General features: G+C 44.1%; 1 protein-coding gene across 2 annotated transcripts in view; it reads right to left on the bottom strand.

Annotated features, from left to right (window-relative positions):
• LOC124615543 (UDP-glucosyltransferase 2-like) overlaps nucleotides 1–20,422 on the bottom strand; it is an 87,581-nt gene that overhangs the window by 37,027 nt on the left and 30,132 nt on the right. The window lies entirely within an intron of this gene.

Below are 20,422 nucleotides of genomic sequence, written 5' to 3'. Positions count from 1 at the left end.
CAGTTATGTCTTCTAGTATGCAATTAATGCAGACTCGATAAGATCGTCTTTTGTTCATTAAGCGCCGTTCAGAACTACATCGAATGCCGCCCTAGAATCAAATAATACAGAATCAATCTGCACGCCATTGTCTAAGGCGTTTTGGATCTCTCGGATCAACACAGCAAGTTTGGTTGGTTTCGAAACATCTCTGTTTGAGCAACCAATTCTGGTTTTATTGAAGAGATTTTCGTTCTCCAAAAACGTCATAATGCATGAGTGTAAAACATATATTCCACTATTCTGCAATAGATGTTGATAGTGATAATGGCCTGGCCTCTAATCGTCTGCATCCGTCCTATGAACCTTCTTCGAAACGTGAATGAACTGCGCTATTCTCCAATCGATTGATATCGTTAATTGCCCCAGTTCTCTTCGTCAAACTGCTGTTATAAAGGGAGTAAATTGTTTCGCGTCGGTACAACTTGCTGACAGGGAGTGAGGAGCATCTGATGCATATCTGGTGAAACATACCTCTCGCTCTTTTGGTGCAGATGATGTTATTCCCGTTCTGGAATCTTTGCACGACATGGAAAGAAAACCCTCACAAATTGACAAACTATATTTTAGCCTCATAGCAGATTACACATACGTGTTTGTTCGCTTGCAGCATAACACTGTAAGAGTCGGACAACAGATGACTAGACTGTTCGCGATTTGAGTGGTAGTAGTTTAAAAAGAATTCGGTGGACGCGATGTCGCTGTCCTTGTTTTCGTAGGCATGTTGAACTCCTTTGGAAAACGTCTGGGCCGGGTTACATTGCATAAATTTCATCATCGTCAGTGTTCTGACAAAAGGCAGGTTTTCACACGGTGGTTCTCCAGGCTGTCCGGTCTTCTGCATCCTCTTCAGGTCTGCATAATTTCCTCTTCCCTTGATGTCGTCTATCACCTTGTATCTCCTTCTTCCCCTCAGACTTCTCCCGCAGACCAATCCTTCAAAAGCATTTGCTAGCAAGCACTCCCTTCTCAATGAGTGTCCCAACCAGTTCTTTTTCCTTTCTCTTACAACCTTCAGCAGACACCTTCTCTCACCAACCCTTTCCAATACTATTTCAATACTCACTCTTTCCATCCAGCTTATTATCTCCATTCTCCTCCACATCTACCTCTCAAATGCTTCTAACCTTTATTCATCCTCTCGTCTCAGCGTCCATGTTTCTGCCCCATATAGTGGCACACTCCAGACAAAACATTTGCCAAGCCTTTTCCTTAGACCTTTATCTAATTTGCCACATAAGAGTCTCCTCTTTCTGTTGAATGCCTCCTTCGCTATGGCAAATCGAGTTTTCGCCTCCTGGTGACATCTCAAGTCTTCAGTTAGTGTGCTTCCAAGATATTTAAATGCTAATGGTAGATTGTCTTATTTTAATATTGGACAGTCTGCGTCTTGCACCGATGACCATACTCTTTGTTTTTGCTGTGTTTATTTGCATCCCATATTCCACACAAGCTTCATTCGGATCTTTCAGCATGTTATTCACTGTCCGCTCACTTTCCGCCACTAATACCGTGTCATCAGCAAATATACATTCTAAGACATGGTATTAGTGGCAGAAAGTGAGCGGACAGTGAATAAAATGCTGAAAGATCTGAATGAAGCTTGTGTGGAATATGGGAGTTTCAATTACTATGAATTGTACCATTTACTTATGGTCGCCACTTCACATAGTACCTATAGCCTGTATCTTCTGCAAGAGGACTTCCGTTTTGTATCGTTCCTTCCACGTCATGCGCTCTTCATCGGACCTGCATTTGCTTTTTCTCCCTTCACGGCACAGCGATAGCAGAACTTTTCTAAACGGTACACAGTAGAACGTTCTTCCCTAGGGAAGGATGGAGAGGAGGAACTAGGAATCAACAGACATGCACCTCACCTGACATATGGTGAAGTAATGTTTAATGCATATCCTGTACATCGTTTAATGGGTCGCTCACATTCCGAGTCTAAAATATATAAAACCTTGAATGGTACAGTCTACCAGGAGAAGAGCCTACGCTATATGAACGAGAAAACTAATTGCTTTTTGCGTACCGCTTCCAGCCACATCGCGTAAATTCGCTTCGCTTCCAAGAGTATTGTCCCCTAAGCACTGCTAGAATGCGAACCACTGTTTCACTTTTGACAAAAACTTATTCTACGTAATGCTGTGTTGTCGAGTAACACGTCGGACATTTGCATGTATACCAGTATTACTAAATTGCAGATATTGAGATAAGTGATCGCGGTAAAGAAAAACAATTGCAATCGCTTTGGAGTGGAAAAGCATCAGGACCAGATGAGGTACCTGTAAGGTTCTATAGATATTATATGAAAGAACTTGTTTCCCTTCTAACAGCAGTTTATTGCAGGTGACTGCAACAACATGGGGTACCTAGCGACTGGATCAAAAGGGTCGCAGGAGGGATCTGTTGTAGAACTATGGAACATGTCTTATGATCATATATTATGGAGTTTTTGGGCAACGAAAACTTCCTCTACAAAAATCAACATGGGATACTGCGAAACTCACCTCGCTCTTTCCCTCCACGAATCCCACACGGCTATATTCATCGGCGCTCAAGTTGATGCCATATTCCTCGACATTAGGAAGGCATTTGGCACTGTCTCGCACTGCCGATAAGTGAAACGAAAAATACGAGCATACCGAGTATCGGAACATTCTTCCAGAGAGAACCAAACACGTCGTTCTTAATGGAACGAAATCGACAGATGTAAAGGTAACTTCGAGAGTATCCTAAGGAAGTATGATAGGACCGATACTGTTTACAATGTGTACAGGATGGTCCATTGATAGTGACCGGGCCAAATATCTCACAAAGTAAGCGTTAAACGAAAAAACTACAAAGAACGAAACTCGTCTAGCTTGAAGGGGGAAACCAGAAGGCGCTATGGTTGCCACGCTAGATGCCACTGCCATAGGTCAAACGGATATCAACCGCGTTTTTTAAAATAGGAATCACCGTTTTTTATCACATATTCGTGTAGTACGTAAAGAAATACGAATGTTTTAGTTGGACCACTTTTTTCGCTTTGTGACAGATGGCGCTGTAATAGTCACAAACATAAGTACGTGGTGTCAGGTAACATTCCGCCGTGTTAAAATGGACCGTTTACCAATTGCGGAGAAGGTCGATATCGTGTTGATGTATGGCTATTGGGATCAAAACGCGGAACCGGCGTGTGCTATGTATGCTGCTCGGTATCCTGGACGACATCATCCAAGTGTCTGGACCTTTCACCGGATAGTTACGTTATTTAAGAAAACAGGAAGTGTTCAGCCCCATGTGAAACGTAAACCACGACCTGCAACAAATGATGATGCCCAAGTAGGTGTTTTAGCTGCTGTCACGGCTAATCCGCACATCAGTAGCAGACAAATTGCGCGAGAATCGGGAATCTCAAAAACGTCGGTGATGAGAATGCTACATCAACATCGATTCCACCCGTACCATATTTCTATGCCCCAGGAATTGCATGGCGACGACTTTGAACGTCGTGTACAGTTCTGCCACTAGGCACAAGAGAAATTACGGGACGATGACAGACTTTTTTGCACGCGTTCTATTTAGCGACGAAGCGTCATTCACCAACAGCGGTAACGTAAACCGGCATAATATGCACTACTGGGCAACGGAAAATCTACGATGGCTGCGACAAGTGGAACATTAGCGACCTTGGCAGGTTAATTTATGGTGCGGCATTATGGAAGGATAATTGGCCCCCATTCTATCGATGGCAATCTAAATGGTGCAATGTATGCTGATTTCCTACGTAATGTTCTACCGATATAACTGCAAGATGTTTCACTGCATGACAGAATGGCGATGAACTTCCAACATGGGGGATGTCTGGTACATAGGTCGCGTGTGGTTGAAGCGGTACTGAATAGCATATTTCATGACAGGTGAATTGGTCGTCGAAGCACAATACCATGGCCCCCACGTTCACCGGATCTGACGTCCCCGGATTTCTTTCTGTGGGGAAAGTTGAAGGATATTTGCCATCGTGATCCACCGACAACGCCTGACAAAATGCGTCAGCTCATTGACAAAGAATGTGCGAACATTACGGAAGGCAAACTATTAGCTGTTGAGAGGAATGTCTTTACACGTATTGCCAAATGCATTGAGGTTGACGGACATCATTTCGAACATTTATTGCATTAATGTGGTATTTACAGGTAATCACGCTGTAACAGCATGCGTTCTCAGAAATGATAAGTTCACAAAGGTGCATGTATCACATTGGAACAACCGAATGTTCAAACGTACCTACGTTCTGTATTTTAATTTATTAAGCTAACTGTTACCAACTGTTCGTCTAAAATTGTGGGCCATATGTTTGTGACTATTACAGCGCCATCTATCACAAGGCGAAAAAAGTGGTCCAACTAAAACATTCCTATTTCTTTACGTATTACACGAATATGTGATAAAATGGGGGTTCCTGTTTTAAAAAACACAGAATTCGTCGATAAGCCCTTTACGTCTCTTCGCGGATGTCGTTGTCAGTAATACGGTAGCAACGCCAGAAGAAAGTACCGATTTGCAGATGGACCTACAGAGGATTGTTGAATGGCGCAGGATCTGGCAATATATGTTGAACGTTAATAAATGTAGCATGTTACCCAAAATTAGGAACAGAAAATTCACTACTGTACAACTAACATATTCATGACAAACTGCTGGAAACAGTAACCACCGTAAAATATGTAGGCGTATCTATCCTGAGGGACATTAAGAGGAATGGCCACATAAAGCAAATACCAGTAAGTGACGATGCCTGACTGGCATTCAAAGCAAGAATCGTACGGAAATTTAATTCGTCCACTGAAGAAGTGGCTTACAAGGCGCTTGTTCGACCGATTCTTGAGTGCTGTTCGTCAATCTTGGACCGTTACCGCGTAAGTCTGAGAGAAGGGGTAGAGAAGATCCCAAGAAGAGCGGTGTTTTTCGTCAAGGGATCGTTTGGTTGGCGCGAGAGCGTTACGGAGATGCCCCAACCTCCTGTGGGAGACGCTGTAACAGAGGCGTTGTGCATCACGGAGAGATTTACTGCCGAAATTTCGAGAGAGCGCTTTCGTGGAAGAGTCGGACACCTATCACTCCCTCCCACATGCATCTCGCGAAATGACCACGACGAGAAAATTCGAGAAATTGGAGGTAATATAGACGCTTACCGACAATCAGTCTTCTTAAGCGCTATTCCTGAATCAGTTAGTGGTACCAGAAATATCCTCCACCACACGTCAGGTGGCTTGCTGAGAATTGCTGAGGATGTAGGTATAGATGTATTTGCTGCACTTTCTAATTTATTGTTGAGCATCAGATTTCAAGTGAATAGACTTCGGTAATTCTTTCGTGACACCTTATATACACGTCAATATTTCTTTGCCCCAAAGAACCTGCTGACTGTGGGTTATCATACGATAATGAAATGCCCTGGATACAGATAATTCATAACATGTTCCGCCAGGTTAGCCGAGAGTGCTAATGCGCTGCTTCCTGGACTAGGGCAGGCGCACCGGCCCCGGATCGAATCCGCCCGGCAAATTACCGGTCGGTGTGCCGGCCAGCCTGGATGCGGTTTTTAGGCGGTTTTCCACATCCCGCTAGGTGAATACTGGGCTGGTACCGATGTTCCGCCTCAGTTACACGACTCACAGACATCTGAACACGCTCGCAATATTCCATTAATTCCACTAGACGCAGACAGTTGGGGGTACACTAATTCCGTCCCGGGGGGTACGGGGTGGCGGCAGGAAGGGCATCCGGCCACCCCTTTCCACTAACCTTGCCAAATCCGTTCCTAACAATGCCGACGCTGCGTTAGCGCGGGACGTGGCACCAGTGAAAGAAAGAAAGAAAGACTGATGATTCATAACATGTAAATTAATTAAGAAAGGCTTCTACTGAGAAATACTAGTGTAGCAAATAACGAAGTGCGTATTCCATTGTACAAGTAACTACGTAAGCAAGCCACGCGACCAAGCCGCACTCGAAAGTAGCCCGCTGTTCGACCTCGCGGCTATATTCCGCACGGTGTGACAGTCTCGGAAACAATGTATTTGGATCAGCATGAAAATTTTTATTGATTGCCGTAGGAATCACGCTATATCTGTTATGTATTATTCACGAGAAACGAGTACTCATGTATATGTAAACCGCTGTATGAATATGAATAGGCAGTTCACTATAAATTACTGCCGACCGCGAGACAAGAAGATTCACGCAGACATTTTTATTTTTGTTTACTCTGAGTGATTAGTTCTTGGAAAAACATACACTCGAATGAGGCAGTAAAGTTAACAGCGTGTTTACGTACTTGAGTATGGGTGCGCTGGCTGATTATGAAAGCGGTGGTAACGTTGAATTTGCTAGCTCTTTATTTTTTTCATTTGGGCAGCTGGGAAGCGCCTACCATAAATTATACGGATCTTCTACTGTATCACTAACTATATGCAATGAGCGTCTGCACATTGCTGTTGACTGTCCTACAAACGCACGTAGAACGATATAATATTGGTGTGTGTGAAAGAAGAGGGAAATAACAGCAGAACAGAACGTTAGGCACGACGCGTATTAGAACAGCTTTATTGCTCCTCCAAAGTTACATACTGCTCATTTATCCAACAAAAGAAAAAATAATACCTATCCTCACTTACAAATTATATAAGTCGTTGAGGACCGACGACAAAGTATTGATGGCAGAAATTAGTGCTGTTCATGGTCGTGTAACACGAAATTTTAATCTGATGTGCTAGAATCGACCCAAGTCCTTGGAACTGTAGTAACACAAGTCGGAGTTATATACCACTTTAGTCCTAGTAGACCATACACTAACACAAATTAAATCTACAGACAAATAATCATCAATCACCACTATTTGCGTATTTAAGTCAACAATTTCTAATGTCTTTCTTTACAATCTCTACCAGGTAATACATAAAAATTCAGTTGGGACAATGAATGTGCACAATTCATTGCCGTACATATTGCGGAACTTGTAACAAAGTTCTATAACACCAAATCACTGAACCAGTTTCCCTTAACTACTATTACAGCCCTGTGGCAAGATTTCGTATTCATCTTGAATAAATGTGTGCTTTACAGTAATATAAATAGCGCAAGGATGATTGCATCTGCGTATATACTCCGCATGCCAACGTACGATGTGTGGCGAGGGGTACCTTGTACCTTTACTTGTCATTTTCTTTCCTGTACCGCTCGAAAATAGAGCGAGGGAAAAATAACTGTCCATATGCCTCCGTAGGAGCCGTAATTTTCTTATTTTCGTGGTCCTTAAGCAAACTGTACATTAGCCGCAGGAGAATAGTTCTGCAGTCAGATTCAGATGCTAATTCTCTAAATCTTCTCAGTATTGCGCGTAGAGAATGTCGTCGTAAGGTGAAGGATTCCCGTTCGAGTTCCCGAAACATCGTTATACTCGCGTTTTTGTCGAACCTTCCAGTAACAAATCTGGCGGCCCGCCTCTGAACTGCTTCAAAAAATGGCTCTGAGCACTATGGGACTTAACTTCTAAGGTCATCAGTCCCCTATAACTTAGAACTGCTTAAACCTAACTAACCTGAGGACATCACACACATCCATGCCCGAGGCAGGATTCGAACCTGCGACCATAGCGGCCGCGCGGTTCCAGACTGTAGCGCCTTTAACCGCTTGGCCACCACGGCCGGCTCTGAACTGCTTCGATGTCTTCCTTTAATCCGACCTGGTGGGAGCAGGTTACCGTCCATCACACCAATTAGAAAGTCAGTCTAAGTCATCTCGTATCCTCCTAGTCATTACCAACATCTTCCTGTATACCAGAGTGTTATCAGCAAACAGCTGCAGTTTGCTACCCACCCTGTTCGGCAGACATTTATAAATTTAAAAAAAAAAAAAACAAAAAAAAAACAGCGATTCTACCATTCTTAGCTGAGGCCCTCCTGACAATACACTCTTCTCTGATTAGCACTCGCTGTCGAGGGCAATGCATTGGGTTCTACCGCCCAGGAAGTGTTCCCCAGCCACTCACGTATCTGGCAACCTGTTCCGTACGTTCGTACCTTCGTTAATAGTCTGCAGCGGAGCACAGTGTCTAACGCTTTGCGAAAATATGGGAAAATGGAATCTCCCTGTTGCCCTTCATCCATGGTTCTCAGCATATCGTATGTGGCATGTTGCGTTTCACACGGGCGGTGCTTTCTAAATCCACGCTGATTTATGGTGAGAAGCTCTTCCGTTTCAAAGAAGTTTACTGCATTGGAACTGAAAATATGTTCAAGAAATCTGCAGCAAACCAATGTTAGATATATTTAGTCTGTAATTCTGCGGGTCCGTTCTTTTGCCCTTCGTTTGTACAGGAGCCACAGCGCCCTTTCCAATCACTTGGCAGTATGTGCTGGGAGAGATTGACGATAAATGAAAACTAAGTACGAAGCCAATGCCATAGGGTACTCTGTGTCAAACCGAATTGGGATTCCATCCGAATATGGGGACTTATTTGTTTTCAGCTCTTTCAGTTGCTTCTCTGCGCCTGGGATGCCTATTAGTACGTCCTCCATACCTCTGTACGACGGTCGAACGTCTTACGTTTGTACGATCCTTCTGCATGAACGATTTTTTAAATGCGGTATTTAAAACTTCGGCTTTCCATTTGCTATACTCTATTGCCACATGAGAGTTCTGAATGACGGCCTGGACAGAATACTTTGACTTTAAACAGGACCAGAATTTTTCCGGGTTCTCGCCAAGATCTTTTGCTAAGATGTGACGGTGGTAGCTACATGCTTCGCGCATCAATCTTTTTAACAATTGTCTGTCGTCATTTGCGCGTTCTTTCTTGATCCGAGAATGCAGCAGCTTCTGCTTCCTCAGCAGTTTCCGAATTTTTTATTAAACTACGCCGGTTTTTTCCCGCCCTTGATCGTTTTACTCGGCACATACTTCCCCAGGATGCCATCTACAGTCCGTTTAAAGTTTTCCCGTAATTCCTCTACGTCCACCGTAACGGAACTAAATGATGTCGATCAGTCTCCTAAGAGGGGTGCTAATAACTCATTATCTGGTCTTTCTAGCAAAAATACTCACCTAGTCTTGTTGACGGATTTATTAACTTCAGTAACCATCGACTGTGTGGCATCGTGATCACTAATCCCTGTCTGTATACTGGCGTACTCGGTAAGGTCAGGCCAGTTTGGAGCTACAACCTCTGTAATATTCCCATTGTGTATGGGCTGCCGAGCTAGCTGCTCAAGTCATCGCAAAACGTAGTCAAAATTACTTCAGAACACTCCCTGTCCTTACCACCTGCAATGAATCCATACGCGTCCTATAGCCGGTAGGCTATACATAATTTTATAGAAGATGAGTTATTAGTTCATAGACACTCTTAGCCAAGCTTCTTAATAATGTGCACGATGACTCGTTAAATGAATAACTCAACTTCTTCGTAACACAGAAACAGATTCTGCAAATTATTGGTTTTTGCAGCTTCATCTGAGCTTAGATACTATATATTTATTTATTTATCCTGGCCAGAATAGGGGCATCAGGCCCTCCCATACATCTGAACAGGCATTTTACATCTATTGAACTACACTCACTACAGTAAGTATATTGATATGGTATCAAATTACTGCAGTGCAGAGAAAACCACACCTTTCATTCCTTCTTGGGAAGTACAACAAAGACATGCACAAGGGGCGCTGATAAACTCACCGTTGAGTTCCCATGAAGTCGAAACACTCACCCAGTCCCTTCCCCCTCACACACACACACACACACACACAAATACTGCAATGGAAAGAGTGGAATGTAATGGATCAGCTTTTCTTTCAGAACAAAATGTGTACCGCTCTTATAACTGACCGTTGTGGCTACATTTAAATGGATAAAGTGATGGTTAAACAACAGTAGATCAATGGATAGAGAGGGAAATCAGATGTTTGCTTGGTTTCAAAGTCATATAGACAAGAGCCAGTCTTTGTGATATTGACTTCTGTTACGGGTTTTGTTGATGCTTCCCTTGTGGGTTTCCAGCGGACAGTAATCTCGAAACTTTTTCTACTCGGAGATGATAGCGAAGATTGCAAATTTCCATAAGGCTATGAGTGGAAAAAAAAGCTGCAGGCAGCGAGAACCAGACAGTACGATGAAATCTAATTTAAATTTGATCTCCAGAAGGTAGAAGAACGACCACAGAAGTGATTTTAAACTCAAACGGTAAGAAGCCCAAGAATATTTGATAGATCACGAAATACAACAGTCTGAATTCACAAATAAACAAAATACGATTTTTTTGTGAAATTCTTGTTGGTTCATGTGTCGAACTCCTCCCCTGATGGAACCAGCGTGTCACCCTAAGTCCAGTCAGCTTCGCACCGCATTTCGTACGGCGCTTTCGGTGGGCCCTCAAGGCTAGGCGCTCATTCGCAATTTTCGGTCGTGCTACTTGTTTTTCGCAACAATGAAACTCGGAGGCTGTAACACGATCAGGCGTATCTACGTTCAAACAGTGACGGCGAATTAAAAGACGCAACAGGCCCTAGTTGATTTGCGTCGCGACGGTAGCAGATGTTGAATGAATAACACCCACTGACACTGGCCCACGTATACTAGCGACGTTCAGAAGCTATTTCTCAGTCTCTCTCGTACTGTGCTGCAGACGGACATGTTCTGTGCGCCAGCAACAGACTCATAACGAGAGTTGCGGCACAGATGACATTCATAGAGCGCAAATTTTATTCATTCGTGTAGCCGTTGCCGTTACTGCTATTTATATTTTCTAATATTGCCCAGGTACTGGTCTTTATGGAGTCACATGGTCATTTGCAAAATAATCCCTTATCTGCATATCGAGCGCATTAGCAACTGTTCCTATAGGCTCACAGCGCTGCAGAAGGCATTCACATGGCTCGTCCTCAATTCATACGCCATCATTTCTTCTTTCTATATTATGTAGAATATAACAGGCTTTTATTATTAAGTCCGAGAAACCGACGTCCACATCGATAGGCTGATGAAGCAGTCTCCGTTTTTTAGCCAAAATCCCAAAAGAACATTCGACCGTTCTACGAGCACGAGAAAGTCTATGGTTAAGAACAAACTGTTTCATTGTAAGCTTTCTCTTGCAGTATGTCTACATAGCGCACCTATTAACGATATCTGAGCAGCTTTCTCGCTCTTCTTCGTAGTAGAAGCACCACCAAACAAGCTATCTCGATGAAATCCACGGAGGTGCTGAGAGGAATTGCGATTTTCCCGTCGCCGTGTTGATACCATATTGTAGTTACGCGACAGCGATTGTTCGGTCGAGCCTGCGAGCGCCTAGTCTCACTGTTTAGCAAATCCCCTAAACGTCTTGACCTCCTGGTTACTAGCGTGTTGATTTACCTCTGAAAGACACCTGCTTACCATGGATTCAGCAGGTCTGCAGATATGTGGCACCATATATATATATATATATATATATATATATATATATATATATATATATATATATATATATATACTGGGTGAGTCACTGACTATTGCCACCTAGAATAACTCCGAAAGTAAGATAGTAGCTGAAACGTTTGTGGGACGAAAGTTGTATGGGACAACGGGGGCCATAATATAACTTCGGTTTTTTATTGCTACGTGGGTCGCGTCAGAGATATGAAGGTCAACTTTTTTTTTTAAATCGGATGCTATATTTTGGTACTTCTTTTCTCATAGCAGCTATCAGGACGAATCCAACGATGTGTAACAGTAAGGTCTTTTAAGGTCAACAAACGTCACAAAGATGGCATGAACGTCCATTTACAGAAGGTGTTCGAAGTGAATACCATTGGTATCAATGCAGCGCTAAAATATTCTAATCATGGATTGAGTGGTATTCCTTATGACTTCTGCGCTTATCGAAGTATGTGCTCTCACTATTCTCTCTGTTATAACATGCCGGTTGTAAATATTCGCCGAATACGGCGTTCCATGTAACATCCCATTGACATGTAAATACTATTCGACAGTTTCGCAATACAATACTAATAGGAACGTAAGACTAGTATCGTCGAATCAAGCGAATGTGGATGATGTATTCGTTCGAAGAACAAGTCGATATGCTTGTCAGTTACTTAGAATGCCAGCGAAATTAAGTGAGACCTAGAGGCTTATACGCTGAAAGATATCCTCAATGACTCACCCTACACGTCGTACATTTAAATATGTGTATGATAAATTGAGAACAACTGGATCTTTAACGCATCAGAAACATATTCGGCAAAGGAAAGCTACTAACGAGGAAACGGAAGTTGCTACTCTTGCCACTGTGGTTCGAGATCCTTGTGTTAGCGTTAGTTCGCGTCAAATCGCAAGGGAATCTGGCATGAGCCAAAGTAGCGTTGTTCGTGTTCTGCATCGCCGTAATACCATCATTACCATATCAGTCTCCACCAAGAATTAACTGGTACGGATTATACGCGTTGCGCTGAATTATGCCGATAGGCTAAACTGCAGATTCATAGGGATGACACATTTATTAATTTGATTTTATTTACTGAGGAGGCTACATTCACGGACCATGGAAATGTTAATTTTCATAACATGCATTATTGGTCAACTGAAAATCCATGGTGGTTGCGGCAAGCTGCACACCAAAAACTGTGGTCGGTGAATGTATGGTGTGGGATTCTGGAGGACAGAATTATAGGCTCTTATTTCATCGAAGGGTATCTTAATGGTAGGAAGAACACCGTATTCCTGCAAGAAACATTAGGTCTGCTATTAGTAGAAAAACCTTTACGAACAAGGAACAGAATGTGCTATCAACACGATGGATGGCCGGCACATTTTACGCTGCTGGCTAGAAATGCGTTGCAGAGAATATTCCCAAATCGTTGGACCGGACGCGGGGGAGATGAGTCGTGGCCGCCTCGTTCGCCAGACTTGACGCCTCTGGATTTTTTCTTGTGAGGATTCGTAAAAGACATTGTTTATAAAGACGTTCCAACTACACCAGAAAATATGCAAGAGAGAACTGTCAGAGCATGTACTCCGACAAGTGCCGATGTGATAAGGAATACCGCTCATCCATGATAAGAAAATTGCAGCACTACATTGGTACCAATGGTCAACTCGTCGAACACGTTCCGTAAACAGGCGTTCATGCCACGTTTGTGATGTTCGTTGATCTTCAGAGACCTTACTATTACATCATTGGATTCGTCTCGATAGCCTCTGTCAGAAAATAAGCGATAGCCGCTGTCCGAAAATAAGTACCAAAGTATAGCAGCCGATTTAAGAAAACTAAGTTGACCGTCATATCTCTGACACGACCCCACCTAGCAACAAAACACCAACGTCATATTATGGCCCCCGTTGTCCGATGCCACTTTTTTCACACAAGCGTTTCAGCTCCTGTCATACTTTCGGAGTTATTCTTGGTGGCAATAGTAAGTGACTCACTCTATATGTGCCCAGGATAGGCGTTCCTCCCACCCGCCACTCGCAGATGGAACAGGTATGGGTAAAATGACTGTCGTACCAGAAGTACCCTCCGCTATACATCGCAATGTGTCCTATAGTGTGTAGGTGTAGAGCAACTCTTGTGAGTGACAGGTGTAACAGGTGTAATGGTACCCGAGCAGACATAGGTGTGTGAGCAGTATATGACTGTTCCCATGGGATGATTACGAGACGATTTGGATCACAAAGAAGCACTCGATCGGTATGCAAACGACTGCTTCGACGGAAAGGAATTTGTTCGTTGTATCCTAAATTTTCGCGTAGTACAAGTTTGTTCAAATGTAACATAACAGACGCTTTAGGCTGAAAAATAAAATCGTTTCATTTCAGGCTTTTCTCTTTTTTTACTCTGTCGGCTCATATCGTGTGATTCAAGATTTTTCTTTGGGTTCGTCTTTAGAGATTATGCTTAACATCACCAGCATGTACTGACAGCGAGAACCATCTCATATTCACGTAGACGTAAAGGGTTGTTTGGTGAACAGTTTGCTCGAGCTACTACCACCAGTATGATACAAGAGCGCTGCTCATCTTACTATACAGTGAGACTTTCTTTTTTTTAAAAAAAATCTTAAGCATTTGTTGTACCTCAGTTGAAACAGAACTGCAAAATACCTCGGCTGCCGTAAGCAGTTTTCTCCTAAAAACATAGCGTCAACTCGACGATGCACAGCAAACTGCGGAATCGGTCCAAAAATTTGTAGTTCAGATAAACAAATTTGTCCTATCCTTCGGTAAGGAATTTGTTTACAATGCCGACCAATCGGGATTTCATGAGGAAATGCAAATGAAAGGAACTCTGGAAATTAGAGGTACCAAGAGAGATCCTTCAAGATCAACTAACATCAGTGCCTTAACGCATTCGTATGGAATTATGCCGATTGATAATCTGGATGGTAAACTGGCTGGTAAGTTAGTTATTGTGCCGATAGACATTGGAGGTACTCAACCCACTACGATTCTTTTTCGTGTGCGTAATCCTGAAAGGGGAATAGGGAATATTTACGTCACAGCAAGCGAGAGTGGGAAAATGAGCGTAAGATAACTACAACTATGGTATAAGCCCTGCTTTTGGCCAATGGCTGATCAAAATAACTTACTTTTGCTTGATTCCTGGCCTGCGTATGAAAATCATACTCCTTTAGGACAGCTATCCCTCCTGAAATTCAGCCTTTGGATGTTCGCTTTCACCGTGCGAAATTCAGCCTTTAGATGTTCGCTTTCACTGTGCGTATAATATATATTATTGCACTACATACAGCTACGCCTTAAAGGATAGTCATTTTCAAGATAGCTCCACGACAGACTGTTTCGCATTCGGTTGTACGCCATCACATCCCACCCCGTTACACCAATACTTTGCTACACGCATTCCTTAAGAGTGGATGCCTAGCTGAACGTCCCACACGGTTTGTAACTCCCAAGAAGTTCGCCTTCGAACTTGATGGTGAGAAGCTTTGTTATCACTATGGCGCCCCATTTCTTATCCGTTGTTCATGGAGTAGGTTAACAGATTGCTTTGAACATTTCTTGAACCTTGAAAACGTCCTTTTTGTGAAGTGTAATACAGACATCTCACAGAAAGTTGATCTCTGCACTTCCTAGATACCCATTTTCTGTCGCCCTCCTGATTTATTGTACGTGGTGAGTTATTAACACCTAATATTTTTCCTGTCATAATTGTTAACGAAACAGTCTTACTAAAGATTGAACTTCAGTTATGCAGAATGGTCGCAAATTGATTTACATACAGGCATTGACGTAAGATGCAAAACTGTAAACTTTGGCGGCCGATGGATGAACGTTTGACTCTGCAGCGCAGTTGCACCGCGCAGCTGTCAGTGGTAGTGTGGTGTGCGTACTGTAAGACCTTTAGTACACACACCATCAGATTATTTGACTTGTCGCTCTAACGAAGTAGGCGAGTGTCAGCAATATGTCTCGTGGTCTTATCGTGGCGTGTTTATCTTCTGCCGTTACGTCAGACAATAGAAATGCCACTTGCACGCATAGAGTAGCAGACTGACGGTGACCAACTTTAAACAGAACTTGATTAATTTTCACACACATTTATTAAAATAATAACCAGCATAAGCCTTACTTAACTTGATTCTCGATGCTATTTACAACTGACAATCTGAAGTTCCTTTGGTATTGATACGTTAATCTTATTCTCAGATATATCTCTGTTACCTGAAAAGTCTCTATACATTTATCTTCATGACTATTTACAGGCACATGGTAATCTTATTAGGCGCAGACTGAAACTTCACTATAGACTGGTATAGACAAATGTAGAACTCGTACAGACTGATGCAGACAAATGCAGACTAACTTATCGGAGGTCTGTACACTCGTTATAATACCTTGCGCGTTCATGTATCACTGCGAGAGTGTGATCCGCGAGGAGAAAAGGTTCTACGTTAACAGCAATCTCGTTGGCTGCGTTACATATTAATACGTGGATCGGCGGAAGCAGAATTTGGTCCATCTCTATGGCACCGCCATCTCGTAGTGCGGAGACGGACGAGCGCTGCGCCTGCGCTGTTGTGCTTAGCGGAGCGTGCTCTAGTGGGAAAGTTGTGTACGCGCTGACTACGCGGAACTATGTACACAACAGGTACTAAACAGAGAACATGTCGATACCAGAGGATGAAATCTTTGCGAATTTCATCCGCGTACTTTGTTGGACAGTAACTACGCCTCTCAGACAGGCTCGTGAACGATATGCGCAGATGTCAGCTTCTGAGAGAGAATGTGTCTTTGGGCTCAAAAAAGTCGGTGGGAGTAATCGCCGAATAACTCCACGTTTGAACAGACGTGATGCCAGAATCAGACAATGTTGGCTGGACTGGGTGAACCATGGCCGAACACAGCGTCAAGAAGGGAGTGGTCGACCTCGAGAGGCGACAGAACGTGGCGACCCAGCAGTTGCACTTAAGGCCACGGATTCTTCATCGATCCTCTGTGCAGCTGGTGCTTCAGTGACCACAGGGACCGTTAATAGGCGGCTCACGGAAAGGGGTCTGAATTCACGCCTACTAATATTGATCACTGTACACCAACAAACCCGTTTGCAGTTGTGTCGGGATCACTCGGATTCGGCATGTAATCTCATTTATCGGAGATGGTCTCCAGCGATTAGTCCCCCATCGAACTGACCTCAGATGACCAGCGAAGACACTTCTGGAGACGCCCTGGGCAGAGGTGGGCTCTGAGCACTGTGGGACTTAACTGCTGAGGGCATCAGTCCCCTAGAACTTCTTAAACCTAACTAACCTAAGGACATCACACACATCCATGCCCGAGGAGCGCGGTTCCAGACTGTAGCGCCTAGAACCGCTCGGCCACTCCGGCCGGCGGCAGAGGTGGGATAGTGACGTGACTGTCGCCCGGCGTATGGCCCCGACAGCCATGAGTGATGGTCTGACGAATCATTCCGTTTCGCAGCAGGACCCATTTGGTTGTCATCCGCGGGAGACTTACGGCACAGCGGTTCGTCCACTATACTGTATGCCTCGTTTTAGTATCCTTCATGGGAAAACCACCTGGGCTTACGTTCCAGCAAGATAATTCCCGCACATACTGACAATTTCTATTACTTGTCTTAGTGCTTGCCAGAAGCTACCTTGACCACCACGGTCGCCGAATCCGTCCACGACTGTGAACATTCGGATTATTATGGACAGGGCCCTCCAACCAGTTCGGGAGTTTGACTATCTAATGCAGCAGTAGAACACAATGTGGCACGATATCCCTCGAGAAGACGTCCAACAACTTTATTAATCACTGCCAAGCCGAATAACGCCCTGGAGGAGGGTCAGAGTTGGACTAACGCTTTACTGACTTGCTCAATTTGTGTAACTCTTTCTCTTGAATAAATTATCGAATTCTTCTGAAATTCTAATAATTTACTTGTCTGTGCGTGAACATCGCATCTTCCAATTTGGTAATTCCTTCGTGTTGCAGCGTTTTTCATGCCTTATGGTGCATTTTTGATTCGATGTGCTTGAAATTAGAGTTTTCCGTCGAAGCAGAGTGATGTGCTATGTTTCACACGAATGGAAAGCTGGATGTCCTGTTAGTTTTTCATAAAGCATGTCCACACTTAATTCCAACTCATTATTTCCAAATTTCAGAATCATTCTCCGGACGGTTGGTTGGTTGGTTGATTTGGGGGAAGGGACCAAAAAGCGAGGTCATCGGTCCAAATGGATCAAGGAGGGATGGGAAAGGAAGTCGGCCGTACCCTTTCAGAGGATCCATCCCGGAATTTGCTGAAATGATTTAGGGAAATCATGGAAAACCTGAATCAGGATGGCCGGACGCGGGATTGGCGTGGTTCAAATGGCTCTGAGCACTATGGGACTCAACATCTGAGGTCATCAGTCCCCTAGAACTTAGAATTACTTAAACCTAACTAACCTAAGGACATCACACACATCCATGCCCGAGGCAGGATTCGAACCTGCGACGGTAGCGGTCACGCGATTCCAAACTGAAGCGCCTAGAACCGCACGGTCACACCGGCCGGCACGCGGGATTCTCCGGACGACCAGTCAGAATGTGTCACGCTTCATTCAATCGGCCTCTGAAACTTAATATTCTACTCTGCAGTTCTGATGGTGTGAAGACAGGATACGCAGTCTGTAATCATATACAGTCTGTAATCATAGATACTGTCTCCCTTGTCTCAGAGTTGAAGTTGTTCCACTGAACTGCATTACCATTCGTCTTCCACAAGGCTGAATTTACGGATGCAGTGCATCTAACAGCAATTTGCATGATCTCTCGAAGACGTCTGACGGAATAATTCATGTACTTCACTGTTGACGTTGTTGTTGGGAGTTCCCAACTCTCTACGCGCAATGCGTTTGGTTTGCAGATATTCCGACGCTGCCGTCATTCCGTGTTGCATAATATACATAATCGCTACAGTTTTGTCACGATACCATCTTTTCAGAGCGTACGGGACCCTCAGCTAGCACTCGTATGTGGTACCTGTGACCAATACGGATGACGTAATAAAGCAAAGTTTGCATGTACCATCACTTTTCAGTTAATCTTGCTCACGCCACGTGTTTTTTGATCATCTGCGATACTAGAGAGGAAACTCGGCATTCTGGAGCCTACGAGATGGAAAACAAAAACAGCCTGCGAAAAGTGATGATTGTAAAATATGAATTGGTAGCTGACTTGCAGTTAATATACCAATGCGTATTACGGTAGCGGAGTGCCGTGCTATATTACAGTGAAGCGCCACAGAAACTGGTATAACCATGCGTATTCAAATACAGCGATATGTAAATAGACAGAATACGGCGCTCTATAAGACAAGTGTCTGGTGCAGTTGTTAGATCGGTTACTGCTGTTACAATGGAGGGTTATCAAGGTTTAGGTGAGTCTGAATGTGGTGTTATAGTCGGCGCACTAGCCATGGGACATAGCATATCCGAGGTAGCGATGAAGTGGGGATTTTCCCGTACGACCATCGCACGAGTGCACCGTGAATATTAGGAATCCGGTAAAACATCAGATCTCCGACGTCAGTGTGGTCGGAAAAAGATCCTACAAGAACGGGACTAACGATGACTGAAGAGAATCGTTCAACGTGACAGAAGTCCAACCCTTCCGCAAATTGCTGCAGATTTCAATTATGGGCCATCAAGAAGTGTCAGCGTGCGAACCATTCAACGAAACATAATCGATATGGGGTTTCTGAGCCGAAGGCCCATTCGTGTACCGTAGCTGTAGCTTTATGCTCCACCTGGGCCCATCAACACCGACAATGGACTGTCGATGACACACGTTGTCTGGTCGGACGAGTCTCGTTTCAAATTGTATCGCGCGGATGGACGTGTAGGGGTATGGAAACAACTTCATGAATCCATGGGCCCTGCATGTCAGGAGGGGATTTTTCAAGTTGGTGGAGACTCTGTAATGGCGAGGGCCGTGTGCAGTTGGAGTGATATGGGACCCTTGATACGTCTAGACCTTACTCCGACAGGTGACACGTACGTAAGCACCCTATGTGATCACCTGCATCCATTCATGTCAGTTGTGCATTTCGACGGACTTGGGCAATTCCAGCAGGACAATGCGAAACCACACATGTCCAGAATTGCTACAGAGTGGCTTCTGAGTTTAAACACTTCCGATGGCCACCAAACCCCCCAGACATGACCGTTATTGAGCATATCTGGGACGCCGTACAACGTGATGTTTAGAAGAGATCTCCACCCCCTCGTGCTGTTACGGATTTATGGACAACCCTGCGGGATTCATGGTCTCAGTTCCCTCCAGCAATACTTCAGGCATTAGTCGAGTCTATGCCACGTCGTGTTGCGGCACTTCTGCACGCTCGCGGGGGCCTCACACGAGATTAGGCAGGTGTACCAGTTTCTTTGGCCCTTCAGTGTATGATCACCTCGTAAAGTGGAATGTGGGTTAATTGCACTCTGGAGCTCTTGTTCAAGTCTCCAAACGTAACAGCATATTAATTAATGCAAAGGATTTCGGACTCTCAGCCAGTCGTCTTTCACGATATTTCGACTGGGCACCTGCGAGTCATACTCAGGGCAGAGACTTCAACCGTACCGCAACTTATTAGCGCACTGTGTGTATTCCGAGCATGCGTTCAGATTTTATTGACAGACTGGTCAGACTCATCGGAGGGCAGCACTATCGCTGCTGGAACTAAGGAACCCACGAGGTAAGTGCGTGAACTCAGACGCCCAGCAACAGTCAAAAATTTGCTTCGAATATAAATAGCTAGAAAAAACAGTAGTATCAGCCATTCGGACACAAAACTGCGCATTTTACCACGAGAGCCGCTCGAATGATCAACTTTTCAAAGTACTTCGGTAATGCG

Source organism: Schistocerca americana, chromosome 5, assembly GCF_021461395.2.
Source record: "Schistocerca americana isolate TAMUIC-IGC-003095 chromosome 5, iqSchAmer2.1, whole genome shotgun sequence".
Lineage (NCBI taxonomy): Eukaryota > Metazoa > Arthropoda > Insecta > Orthoptera > Acrididae > Schistocerca > Schistocerca americana.
This window is presented reverse-complemented; position numbering and strand designations above follow the sequence as displayed.